This window comes from Aquila chrysaetos, chromosome 16, assembly GCF_900496995.4.
Source record: "Aquila chrysaetos chrysaetos chromosome 16, bAquChr1.4, whole genome shotgun sequence".
Classification (NCBI taxonomy): Eukaryota; Metazoa; Chordata; class Aves; order Accipitriformes; family Accipitridae; genus Aquila; species Aquila chrysaetos.
The window spans coordinates 18,560,695-18,574,495 of NC_044019.1; the positions used below are offsets into that span (position 1 = coordinate 18,560,695).

Sequence of the window (13,801 nt, forward strand, 5' to 3'; positions counted from 1 at the left end):
AAGTGTTTATAATTTTTTAAGGTTCTAAGGAGAGACTGGATTTTGGTCTGGCTGGTTTTCTTGTTTTACAATTGCCTGAATCAAAAGGAAATAGTAAATGTTTACTGCATGGGGGCATTGTCTTGACAGCACATATTGCATTTCCTATGTTCAAAGAATGCTGTAGCCTAATCTATGCCTCAGAGTTTAAAGGGAGGATTTCAGTGATCATGCCGCTTACTGGTGGACTGGAAGTGGAGAGTTAAGTAATTTATTCAATATATTGGATAGTTTAATATAACCTTAATGCCAATCCCATCTCAGGCCCTATGTTGGCAGAATCTGTCAGACCCTGCCTTATGAAAGTTCTGCAAAAGGGTAGTAAAAGATGGTGAGTTTCCCTGTGTTTTATGATCTTAGGTGAAATATGTCTAGAAAAGATATCAAAAAATCATATAGCCTGTACTTTTTCTCGAGCGCAAGATGAGCTATTCTTACAGAATTTGTGACAGGGATCTATCTGATCTGCTCTGTAAAAACCTGTGGCTATGGAGAATCACAACCTTGCTGGGCAGTATTGTCTTGTACTCCCCTATTCTTTCTATTACTAAGTCTTTTATATAGCCTGATTTTAAAGACACCCCTCACTCTTCTTGCATTTGAAAGACATTCTTTCCTGTCTATCTAAGCAGGACATGGAGAATTGTTAATTTCTTTTCATAAATTTGAAGCCTTGTCTTCTCTCCTTCTTTCCTGTTTAGACTATAGAAAGCCCAGTGCACTTAGTCTTTCCATGTTTCGTGCATCGTCTCCTCTTGGGATTCCAGTGCTTACATCCATTTGTATTTTTTTGTCAAGTCTGGTTCTCCAAACGAAACATGTTACTGTGAACAGCTGGGTGGATTTAGCTGGCTGTGTTTAGTGTTCCAATAAAGATCAGCTTAAAATTACATTTAGTGGGGTATATTCCATAGCTGGGGCAATGATTAGTGAAGGAAATGTGTCTGAAGTGGCTGTACCCTTTACTGGATTCTTTTCCACTTTTTACACTATTTTGTTGCTTCTACTGTTTTGAAATTTCCATTAAAAAAAAAAAGAAAAATGTGAATATTTTATTTTAGGTATTCTATTTAAATGATCTTTGAGTTTTTAACTGAACATTTTGCTTTTATTTCTGTGTAAAAGTGCCTATCGATGTGATATTCTAAATATTCTGAACTCCTTGTTCTATGTATTAAAAAGCAAATCCCTTTTTGGTCCCTTTTAATCTCTCATAATCTTATATCTTTCTTCCCAAATAGATGGAAGCATTTTTACTGGGTAATGTCTCCCTAGCCAGAGTATTTGATATTAAAGATTGATTCGATAGGTCTTCCGATGCTTCAGAGACAATGTGCCTCTGTTTAGCTTGCATACTTGTTTCATAAAATCTTCTTGTTGGAATGTATTTGCTTTTTCCCAGGTTTGAGCTTAACAAGCAAGTATGTGAGATTACCTGGGGAAACAAAATGCAGGTGTGCTGAAGTGTTTGACAAATAATCATATATCAAAGGAGGTAAACCCCCTCCTTCCCCCCCCCCAAATCTTTCAGAAAGCTTGCAGATTGATACCACTGCAAAAATTAGCATGTCTCTAAAGTTAGCACTTCTAGTTCTGACAACACACAGAAACAATGAAATTGAGTGAATGTTCAGATGTCTGGTAACTTCAGTAGATTTTCACAGAACGTGAAACTATTTTCTGCGGTGTCATAATTCAGGGTGAACCTGTATATTCTGTCTTGATGGCAGTGCTATAACAAAGTAGAGACCTATTATTAATTTTCCCTTGGGCAAAATTCATAATAGAATCTATAAACCACATTCAGCCAGAACAAGAGCCAACAGCGTTGTCAGGAACAAGTTCAGCCTGTTGTGTCCGTGGGTCTATTGGCATTGCACTCTAGAGAACGTTCAAAGGACAGGTTTTCCCAAGAGCTAAGTACAGCCCAGCTCTATACCCTTTTCTTACAACAAAACAGTGAGAAAGAAATAAAATGCCCTTCACATTCAGAGCCCAGCAGGTCAGTATGTTTTGTTTTGGCGTTGTCATTAACTGTTTCAAAATAAGCCAAGCAGTCTGTGCTAATGCTTTCACCTCTGAATACTTTGCTGCTTCCAAAGGAAACTTTTTTACAAGTTAGAGTTCATGAAAAACAAACTTCAGGTGGACAGAACAATTGTTTCCATGATGAACAACGTTTCAAAAATTGCAAGTTTTTGGATGGCAGAAATTACATTTTCTTCCGTCCTTGATTTTTAATCTTTGTTTCAGTCACCCTGGAATTAAAGGAAAATTGGAAATGTTAGCAGGCTGGAACAGGATGGATGAAAGCAGTATACGTTTCACTCCTTGTCTGTGTTATTTTACTCTTCAGTTTCCTTTGATTCTTCAGCAGATACTGATGGAGGTGTCAAATGTTTCTGCAGTTTATGTGGATCACAGAGCTAACACAAGGGGTACCCAATAGATAATACTCAAGAAATTCCTCCTCCTCTTCACAGTAAAACAGTCTTATTTATCTTGATTGGTAGCACATTGTGTTCTAGTATGAAAGACAGGCACTGTTCTGAAGAGATATTTAATTTTACTAAACTATATATTATATCATCAAAGTGACTTTGTGTTTTAAAGAAAAAAAACAATTCAGAGCAGTAATTAACCACTTTATCATCACACACTATAAATTATGTTATGTTATGCCTGATGTTGGATCTATTTGGTTTTGTTTTTTTTTTTTTTTTAAACAATAGCTAATCCCACAAAATAGAGGTACTTCTGGACATATGTGCTTATACAGTTGTTTATCCCTTTTGTTAATTTCCAAGGGTCAAGACTCTATTGATCAACAGAAAGAATAGACTTAAAAGAATAGTAAATTTTTTCCACCGGAGGCTTAATAAAATGCATTTTTTTGGTTAACCCACAGCTCTAGGTAGTTGAAAGTAGCTTCCATTTAGAAGCATGTATGTGTTCAGGGAGTAAAGCAACAGCCCGGTTTTTACAAAGATAATATATAGTCTCTGGCCTACTTTAGAAATGGATAATATGAGTCAAGTCCTGCTGAGATCTTTCAGATGAGGAAGGGACACTGGTAATTTAATATTACAAGAAACACTGGAAGTGGAGTCTATTGGATCTAATGGAGTGAAATTTGTCTATTGGATTTAGTAGCACTGATAGAAGCAGTCTATTGCCCAATCTAAAATCTTCATGAGTACTTAAAAAAAACCAGGTGACCATAGATTTTCTTTTCCATGTCTATGTTGGCTTGGTTTTATAGACTTCTAAATTTCCATGGCCATTGTGGTAAGTATCATATTGAATGTTCCTGACAAATGCTATTGGCTTTCTAGTTATACAGCTTTTTACATGTGCTATATCTGCTGAACATATTGGCTGGTTTGATCCAAAGTTTAAGAACTTCTTTATTCAAGATATTTGTGATTCCAGTTATTTTAATTTCTAAAAAGATTAAAGCTTTAATAGGAATACCCTTAGGACTGAGAGAAGATAGTTCTCTATCTTCTCTATCTCTATCCCTCTAGCAGCCAGAGCCCTAGAGAGAAGGTGTAAAGCATTGCACATGCCAGTTGGCTCTGAAGACTAAAGAGAGGCTGCAAGAAGGGGAAGCCACTTTAACCCTTTAACTGGTATTTTAATTCTTTTAGCTGGATGTCTCAGAACTCCATCCAGGTCTCGGGGGCCTGCATAGTTATGCACTAGACATATAAGGAAGAGTTTTCAGTCTTCAACAGATACAGTCTAAACAACTGGCAGAGAAGGTAAATGAAACCAACAGATGGAAGGAAGTGTAGGAAGAGAACAAGTAACAGAAATAGCTGCGTATTTTGCAATAAATGAATTGGATTCACTGTTCTTGACATATCACCGTCTATGACTACAGTAGGACTACATGTTCAGTGTAGGTAATTAGCATCTCTTCAGCCACTAAACCAAGGTTCATATGGCATCTTTTGCTGAATACCATCCTTTAGTTTTACATTTTAAAATGTTGCTTTTATCGTCAGTACCAACGCAAGTTGCTGACTTTGAATGTAAAAAGTAACAATTGTGGAAATTTTTAGCACTAGCTTTTGATATATCTGAAAAATGTCAGCTTGTGTTCAGGAAGGGAAACTGTCTGTCTGTTTCCAGCTGAATTTGCAGTTCACAGGATACTGGATTCATGCCAGAGTTAAAGGTTTCCTAAAAAAAAACAAACAAACAAACAAAAAAAAAACCTGAACCACTGACAATACTTTTTTATTGAATGTATTATTATTTAAGATGACCAAAGAGCTGTAAATTGTTGTCTGATAAATAGGAACACACTAAAATGACAGATTTTTTCAGTGTTGAGTCAATGTATTATAACAATGTGCAATAACCCAACTTAGGAAGTGATTGCGTCCAAGAAATTCTTCTGAAGATATTAAGTACTGTTCTAATGGAAGAAAGACTGGATAGGCACATTGTTTTATAAGCAAGCCACGCTTATACATAGAAGCTAGTTTTGACTTGTATGTAGCCTTATATTATTGAATATTTAACTAGCCACAATAATGTCAGAGAAAGCTGGCATTAGACTTGCTCTAGAACTGTCTTTTTTTTCCTCTGTCTATTGACTAGAGAGGAAGATCTCCCTCCCTAAGCAGGAGCATCCAGTTTAGGCTAGATGTCTAAATTCTAGGTGTCAAATATTGGTCAAATGAATCCCTCATTTAAACTTTATAGTTAAAATGTAAGGATATCAGGAATTATCTTCAGCTGAACTCATAAATTGAGTTTAAGTTTAATGAAGGAAAAAGTGCCAAATCCTTAGGTATTCTGCAATTGCTTTATCTATATACTCAATCTGAAGCAAAATCTGAGTAAGTAGTCCAATGAGTTCTGGTCTATTAGGCTTGCCTTTGAAACCATGAGGAATATAAACCTATGTAGGAAGCAGATATTCCTGTTTGCAAGCTCTTACTTTTCAAGAGCGGTCTGTGTTTGTTTGGTTGGTTTTGCAGCTTTTGCAATAGGCACATAGGATTCCAAGTACATGGGCCTTCTGTTATCCTGATTGTAAGTCTTGCCTATGAAATCAATAGGATTGTATGCATTTTCTAGGCTTAGTTCTTCATATATTTTTATGCCATGTCCTCTTGGAACTTCTCTACAACTTAACACCCTGGCACCCTATTTATAAAAGTCCTTACATTTCTTTCCATTTTCGTAAGTGTCCTGCATATAAAGAAAAATAATTGGCTGCCTTGGTCTGAACCTTTGCCTTAGTTTCCTTTCCAAGCTGTTATGAATAATTGTTCCTTTTTGGTGTTTAAAATAACATGCTGATATTTTTGGTTGTTGATTGATTAGTAACCTGTTTAATATCTCTTCATCATACCAACAGCTACACTCTTGATCTTAAGTCATACTTACCTTCCCCCTTTCCTGGAGCCTGCATAGTATTTTCAGACTCCTAAAGAAGGCAGTTCATCAGCAAGTATTGGCTCAATCTGCTTGAATTCATCCCATTATGAAAATGACACAGTGAAGGCATTACTTTTTCCATGGTCATGTTAAATAGTATCAAGGATAGGGAATCTCTCCTCATTATTTTCATACTGGTATTAAATGAGACAAATTTTTACTTTCTCACACACCAATTTTTATAAACAAGTAGTTGTGCTGTCTAAATATATAATAATGATCCTTTAATACTGTGCTATGATATAAGGACTATTTCACAACATATTGGGGGGGGGGGTGCCTGAAAAACTGTGTATTCTCACATGTTCCTTTCCTTCTTTGAATCATCATCAGTTTAAAATATTTTTTTCAGCACTGGACTAATATCTGTAGTCCAGACTGAGATTCCCTCTGTCTTTACTGCATACCTATTTATTCAGTTAGGATTTTAAAAGCTGCTGTAAGGAGAGGATGCCTCTGTAGTTTTACATTAATTGGGCCTGATTTCTGAAGTGTATGGTGCCAGAATTAATTTGTGATTTTTTTTTTTTAACCTATTACTACTCATTATTACTACATATTATTTCTCCTTATTATTTTAATAATTTGGTGGAAACACTGTCAACAATGGATGCTTTTGTTATTTCTGATCATTCTAGAATCTCTTTGAAGCTGCATTTCCTGTAGATAATTAGTTGAAAACCAGCCACTTGTTCTTGCCCTGTAGCAATTTCAGCATTGAAGAACTCATTAAAGTACTAGATTGAGCTTTCTAGGGATGTATTTTTGAAACTGAATTTTTCCCCTCATTCTCTACCAGTCTTCCTTTCAGTCAGTGTAATTTCCTTCGTATATTAGTACCTTATATAATGCTTTACATTATTTTTCTTTCTGTTACACTTCATTTTTTCCAACAAGTCATGAAAATTCTGGATTTTGTGTGTTATTTTGTACTGTATTTGTGTAGCTTGATGCCTACAACAGATCATGGCTAATTCTGTTCTGAAGGGGGCATGCCAACCTGACTGTATATTCACACTCGGTTCTTTTGTCAGTCTTAAACCGTACCCACTTATTTTTTTACTTGAAATTCTTGCAGTTGTCTCTTCTGTGGTTCTTCTTACTGTATCACTGATTATACTCCAGCAATTTCATTATGTTTTTCATGTTACCATGTTTTTCATCTTCAGAGCTGTTCTTTAGTATTACCTGGAATTTGTATCTGTACATTGGCTTCCTCAGAAATTCACATCGCCTGTTCTTTCCATTGTTCTTGCGAGAGATGGCAGGAGTCAAAGCTGCCTTTCTGTTCTCTTTAAAGATTCTGGGCAGTGCATTTGTATCCTGAATCAATAATTAATTACTGTGGGATTTTCTGTGCATGCTTGTGAAAGTTTTAATCAGAGATTACGGTATTTTTCGTAAATGTAACTTCAGCTACAGTAACACTAATCTTATCATGTTTTCCTTAAGTGCATCATGAAGGACCTTATTCCCTAAAGTTCATTTCCACAAACAAAATTCCTGTATTCTTTTGCAATGTAGTTACTTGGAGTAATTCTTATGATGTATCCTGGGCACGTTCACTACCTTCATTCAAGTTTTCTACAAAGCATTATAATGTATGGAGAATATGTCATCTCTTGTTTCTTCCCTGTAAACATATTGATGTCATCCCATCTTAATGGGTAGCATAATATCCTTCACTATAGAGCTTATGCTCCCTAATCTTTCGTCCCTAATAAAAGAGTCTAATTTTGCTAATTTTGAGAGGCTCAATTCTCCAAAATACTGCTTTTCTTTTTTTTTTTTTTTTTTTTTTTTTTTTTTTTTTTTTTTTTTTGGCAAGGCTATGATATAATGCATGTTGCCTCCAAATTTTGGAGGGATCAGAACATTGATACTAATATACTAATTGTCATCTCTTCATTTCTGAGGCTTACTTAAACATTTCTTAACAGTTATGCTTTTCATAAAATAACCAGTCTCAATTTCTAAAGTGGGGGAGAGAGTACATTTCTCCATAATCTTTCCTGTGTTGTTTCATCTATGAAAGAGGAAAATATCCATAGGCAGACCTCTTTAAGTTAGGAGAGAAAAAAACAGCATGTCCCATCCGTCAAGTTTGTGCAGTTTCTTGAGAGATCCTGTGTAAAACACCAAGTATCTGCCAGTTTTCATGCTTACAATATCAGGAGTATACTCATGGACAGAGAATATGAATATGAAATTTCAGGGCTTCCAGAAGTTCATATACTGTTAATTAGGACCCATACAAAAATGTGGCAATTCAAGTAGAAATATAGCTGGATAAGTAAAAGCCAGTATGGGGAAGTAAAGCCCCATTTCAGCAGTTGTTTCTTCACACAGATCCTTACGCCTGCTCCAAGATTCATGGAGATCATTGAGGTTCTGTGTGTATTGAACAGCAACAGTCTCAAGCTCTAGAGACTTCTTTGACTCAGAGGTTTAGCAAAAAATTATGTGTGTGCGCATTTCTTGTTCATTTGAGTTAGAAAACTAAACATAAAGCCAATTCTTTCTAATTCTGAATCAAGTCAAGTGATGCAAACTCAGCTGAATGAATTTTCCATATAATCAGCTTTATCTATGAGACTATAGTGTAACACTACTTTTTGTTATACTTAACAGTAAAATGTATCTACTTAATACATATGAGTTACGTAGTTTCAAAATGAACAGAGATAACTTAATTTTACAGAAATCCTGCTGTATTAGTTCTGTTTTGTGCAAGATGGCAAATAGTAATGTTAATTAAAATGCATCAGTGACAAATAATATTTCTGTTAAATTTTATAGAAATAATTTCCTCAAATATATTTATAATTGAGATGTATACAAGCTAGCAACTATGATTTCCAAACCCTTTGCTCTTCTGAAAGTGTCATAAACCTTACCAACAGGTTCTAAGCTTTATTAAAGTAATTGGCACTGAGCAATGCATAACATTCAGCTCAAGCATCTTTGAGAGATCCAGGCTTGTAACATTATTTGTATGTAGAAAACATAATGACTGGCTGGAAGTGCCAGCTTCTAACTGGTTATAGGACATACATGTGTTACTAAGTGATTGTTGACTTCAGTGGGACAATCTGCATGCTTCAGGTGGGGCATAAATGTGGTGTACAAAGTTTCTAGTGTACCATGAGAAACTAAGAAGTAAATGAGTATTTGAAGGTTAAAGACTAATGTAACAGCTAAACATGCACATCTCTGGGTTGCTCTTTTTTAGGTAGGAGAAATACATATATGAAATACAGTTTCTTTTAAACCTCACTGGTTACTTTTTACCATCAGTAAATTATTTCACAGGCTCAAATTTTTCACATTTGCTTTTGGCCCAGGTATGTTATATAAAAAACTATCTTGTCTATCCTGTATCCTTTTTTTGCTGCATGAGTATTGAGACTAATGGGCCTGCCCCCTGCATGTGTTTGGCTTTGCTAGAAGCTTCCTCTGTTTTTCCAGACACAATTTTCTTTCCAGATGTTACTTTGTTGGAATTTATTTTCTGTGCCAGCTTCCTGTATGGATTTCTTCAGCAGGACACCTGGTTTTAGTCAAATTATACATAAGCACGCAGTAGGCTTCTGATTTCCTGGAATAGCTCAAAGATGGTTTCGCTAAACAATAAAATCTTTAGGCTGTGAACGATTTGAGTTTTCTGCATTGATTAGAGACAGTGATTATTTTAATCAGTGAATTATAAGAGGCATTTGGCTGAGTTGATCGAAAAGTACATTTAAATATCTCCTGCAAGGATATAGGGACATACCTCAAGATTCCTTTTGATAGGGGTTTTTTTTTTTTTTTGAAGATGCAAGTAATAAGTGGTCATAATTTTAGTCAACATTTTAGCTATTTTTCTAGACATGAAAATAAAAGCATGTAGATAAAATGCTCAGAGTGCAAAATAATGAGAAAATGATAAAATATGGACAATTACACAAATACATACACTAGATAAGGGGAGTGGGTAGCTTAAAGTGAATGAACTATTTACCGCAAGGGCACTGAGCACTCGCTTCTGTGTAGTGGTAAATGCAGTTACAATATTGTTTGTGTAGCAATGAAAGAATTTAACCTTAGGAGTCATAAATGTACTCTAAAAAGAGTATCACCTGTGTTACTATGCCCTCAAAATTCTACAGCAAAAAGCAAGTCAAAATATGCCAAGAATAAATACCAGTCCTGAAGCACTTTACCACTGGATCTTGCCTGCTAATGTATAGCAGCAGAATGGTGTGGTGATTAAAGCACAAGCTTAGGACTCAAGATATTTGAGGTTAAATGCTCAACCAGCGTAGAAATTTCTTATATGACTTTGGGCAAACCTTTTAGTCTCTGTGTGCCTCAATGTCCTTCCATGAAAGGGGTACAATGATTCTTTTACAATTTGTCTGTTCCACACATATGCATTATAAGCTTTTCAGTGTAGGGTCTGTCTCTTTCATATGTGCAGCGTTTGGCACCATGATACTCTGTTTTGTGAGACAAAAGGGCCCTGCGTGCACTGAAAGCCCAAAGACAATTCTCTAATAATGTTTTAGATGGAAAATCTTCATTCAGCTTAGCAATAAGACTTCACAGAGCCTTACTAAGGATTAGTCTTCCATGCAGTTTTCCCACATAAATGTATGTATGGAGGAGTCAGCACATCTGTCTTCTTTACTTTCTTTGCATTGCTTACAGGCTTTGTCAACAGGCTCTGGGCAAATATGACACTGTATATCAAACTTGTTTTTGATGATAGCCAGGAGTCGAAAGAGCTTTTGTAAGTGGCATGATGAAATGACAGAAAGCGAGGAAGCAGATCTGAGAAAGTGTATGTATCTGAAAATCTCATTGCTTTTTTCCAGCAGTTATCAATCAGTAATAGACAAGATACTGCCTCTTTTAATAAGTCTTGCCTAATTTTGTAGGTATTCTAATAAAAAAAAAAATTGAATACCACCTTTTTTGGCAAAGTTGTCATAGAAGCAGAAATATGTTCACTGAAAAATAGTTTGCAATGCCAGGAACATGAATCATGTTAAGAAAAGAATGATAGGTCAGCAGATTATCTCTTTCCACTGAGATGATTTCATGCTGACCCATTGACAATATTGTAACCATAGACTCACATGTTACTGGAGTACATTATGAGTTACAAGATGGATCAGAAATAAAAAACATCTATGACCTTATTTCTCTGCTGTGGTGGGAAAGAAAAGCTGCTTTCATTATATTGTTTCACTGTAGGTCAAATTCTCCTAGAGAAGTTGTTCAGCAACCTGCAAAATTACAAGAAAGGTAGTCTCAGGTACGCTTCTTGCACCAAATCTGAAGTATAACTTTAACAGTGTAGGAGCAGGTCCCATTCAGGTGATTGTATTTCAAAGCATTACAAGTTTGAAGCCAGATTTTGATTCCATATTCTGTTGGTTTACCCAGGATATTTAATCTAAAAGGATATTGACTTTTAAAAGGTGCCAGCTGTTCCTCAACAGTTAAACCTGCTCAAAGGTATGAAACATTCAGAATGGCAGCATAAAAATATGCCATATGTTTTGAAATGCAGCTGACTACACTGGCACTGCATGCTGTTATTGTCAGTTCTTAGGTGCTGGACTTCCTGAATCACTTCTGAGCCATCATTGCTGGGGAGAAGGGATACCCAACAGAGAACTTAGAGTTCCTCTGATACATACAGCAAGAATTTAATCTAAATTTGGTCAACTAATTTCCATTCCTTAATTTTGCTTATGTGTTAGTTATTGCATTCTCTGGGTATGCAGTCTGCATCTCTACTTATAACCATTATCACAACATGGAGAATCTCTATTGAAAGACTTGCAGTTTCTTCCTTTATAAGCTTTATTGTTCATTCAAATATGCATCTATAGAAGTAATAATAATACAGCATAACAGTGTAACATATGTTTAGTACATTTTTACTTGTGTCCCTTTTTAATACAGAAAAGTTGTTTTTTCATGCTAAGATTTGTCTTGTATCATATGTGTACGTCTACGCAGCAGTGTCCTGAAACAGCACTGAAGGCCACTAGTTTGTAAGTTAGTGTAACAGGTATGCTTCTGGCACACAAACTATTCCATGGAAGTGTTTTAGTAATCACTGGCTGCTCATGTAAATTCACATTGTCAGTCCAGCAATGAAAGACAGCTGCGCAGAGCAAAGAGACTGCTACCAAGGCTGGCAGCATCTGGCCCTTTGCTCAAGCACCTATTGTTCAGGCATACTAAAGTGAAAAACAGAAATGTTATTTCTTGCCCTACGCTTAAACTAAAACCTCAGTTATTCAGAACTGTGACACTCATAACTTGTGGTCACTAAATGATCTCTTTTCAGAGAGGTGAATATTACTTTGAAATGTGCTCACAGAATTAATATTATAATTATACAATTTTAAATTTACTATTACATTAATAGTGCAGTGACAAAATTATAAAGCAGAAGAGTTTATAAACTGAGAGCCAGACAAATCCATGTGCTTTGAGTGAGTTATTTTGCTTTTTGCAGACACCAAATGGTGGGTTTTTTTCTGACCTGGGGAAAAAAAAAAAAAAAAAAAAAGTCACAGATAAAGTCAAACTCCAGTTACGAAGAACCTAAACAATGTCATATATCTTATAGAACAGTAATATGCTGTAGTACTCCTGTACTTTTCACCTCTTCTCTGATGCAGCTGTTATGGCTTACAGAACAGATCAGAGGTTGTACAAGTGCATTTTCCATGCTTTTTGTTTGACAGGCTAGTGTGCAGAATGAGAACATGTTGGGAAACCCATACTGTACGCTAGACATACTAGTGCGCAGAATGAGAACATGTTGGGAAACCCATACTGTACGCTAGACATACTAGTGCATATGCCATTGCATTTTTAAATGGAGATATAACCCAAGCTGCAGGAATATGTTCTGATGTTCAGTAACCAGCATGTATCCAGAATAATTCTACTGGAGTTAATTTTGACTAAAATCACAGTTTGGCCCATATATCTGGCATGACATTTTTAGTGGAGATATTTGATTTAATTTTCAGTAATTGTTTATTTTGAACCTGAGAAGCAGTTTGGTAAATATTTATGGTAAAAATTAAGGCCTATATCCTTGATAGCTGTCGATGGTTAAAATTATAAGAGCAATCTGTGGTCAGCTGAAGTGTTTAAACCAGTAGCGTTCAATACTGGTGTCAGAAGTGGCTTCTGCATAGTTGACCTTGCCTTCAGGCAGGGAGATGGTCTAGATGACTTCTTGAAATCAATTCCAGACTGTTTTTTTCATGATCTGTTGCCTTTGTGTCTTCCCTGCAATGGCAGAAATGCATATTTGCTGCTACTTCTTACTGGGAGAACAGATGTTTTTCAAGAAGTTCTGATCTGGTATTCTGTAAGCTATCACACCAATGAAATAATAAGGATCCTAATTCTTGCATCTTTGCTTATAGATGTGGGATGGTCTCAAGGAATATAAGCTTCCCATCACTGGATTCCAAAACTGGTATTTTAAGTTGTGAGTAATGTGATTGATCTCAGTATTAACACTGTGATCTGAAAACTAGGCCCTTTTCAGGTACTGCAGGCTGGGCACCCAGAAAACTTTTGAATAATTTTACATAGGAGGTAAATGCATGCATTTTGAAATGGATGCTATTTTTTAAAACCCATTTAGAGCTAAACTGAGGAAAAAATGAGTCTGTGTTTTGATGAACTTTGAAGCAGTTGTTGCCCTGCTTTGTGCTGTGGATGAGGCTAACGATATGTGGATTGACTGTGATGTCTGAAATTTTTGGTTTGTAGTAGGTAGAAGACTAGTGTATTTAAGAGTTCTGTTGGGCACGTTACAAATTAAAATCCAGTGTGTTTTCAGTTTACTAGCAAACTTTCTAAGAACATATTTCATCAGGGTTTCTGCACTTTGTGCTCTAACATAAGCTCCTCAATGTTGTGACTGGGAAGAATGATGAGCAGAAGCAAGAAAAGGTGTGTGAGCCTTTACCCACTCTCTTTTGAGATCCTGTTTTTCAGTTTTGCCTTAGCTACTGGGCAGTCTCAGGAGAAAGCAGTAGGCTGTTGAGGCAGGCTTTGGATACTTAGTGTATAACTTTTGATGTAGCTCACATACAGTTAGTAGCCTATACAGAACACTTTTGAAAGCCCTGCACTACAGCAAACAATGTTATGGCCAAAGGGTCAGATTTTCAAAGGCTAAATATTAACCAGTCCATCTTTCACCGTCTGATGTTCTTGCAAGGTACTCAGACTCTTGACAGTGAATTTATGTGGTGATCTGCTTGCTTTTACT

The 13,801-nt window shown here is 36.0% G+C and overlaps 1 long non-coding RNA gene across 3 annotated transcripts in view; it reads left to right on the forward strand.

The window, feature by feature from the left end:
* The window catches only part of LOC115351910, a 49,504-nt gene that overhangs the window by 23,620 nt on the left and 12,083 nt on the right, over positions 1-13,801 (forward strand). For 2 of the 3 annotated variants that reach the window (XR_003926943.1, XR_003926942.1), the window contains 2 exons: positions 10,738-10,798; positions 12,945-13,009. The exons of the other annotated variant lie outside the window; for it this stretch is intronic. This is a non-coding gene — a long non-coding RNA (uncharacterized LOC115351910). The remainder of the gene's footprint in view (positions 1-10,737; positions 10,799-12,944; positions 13,010-13,801) is intronic. 3 annotated transcript variants of the gene reach the window in all.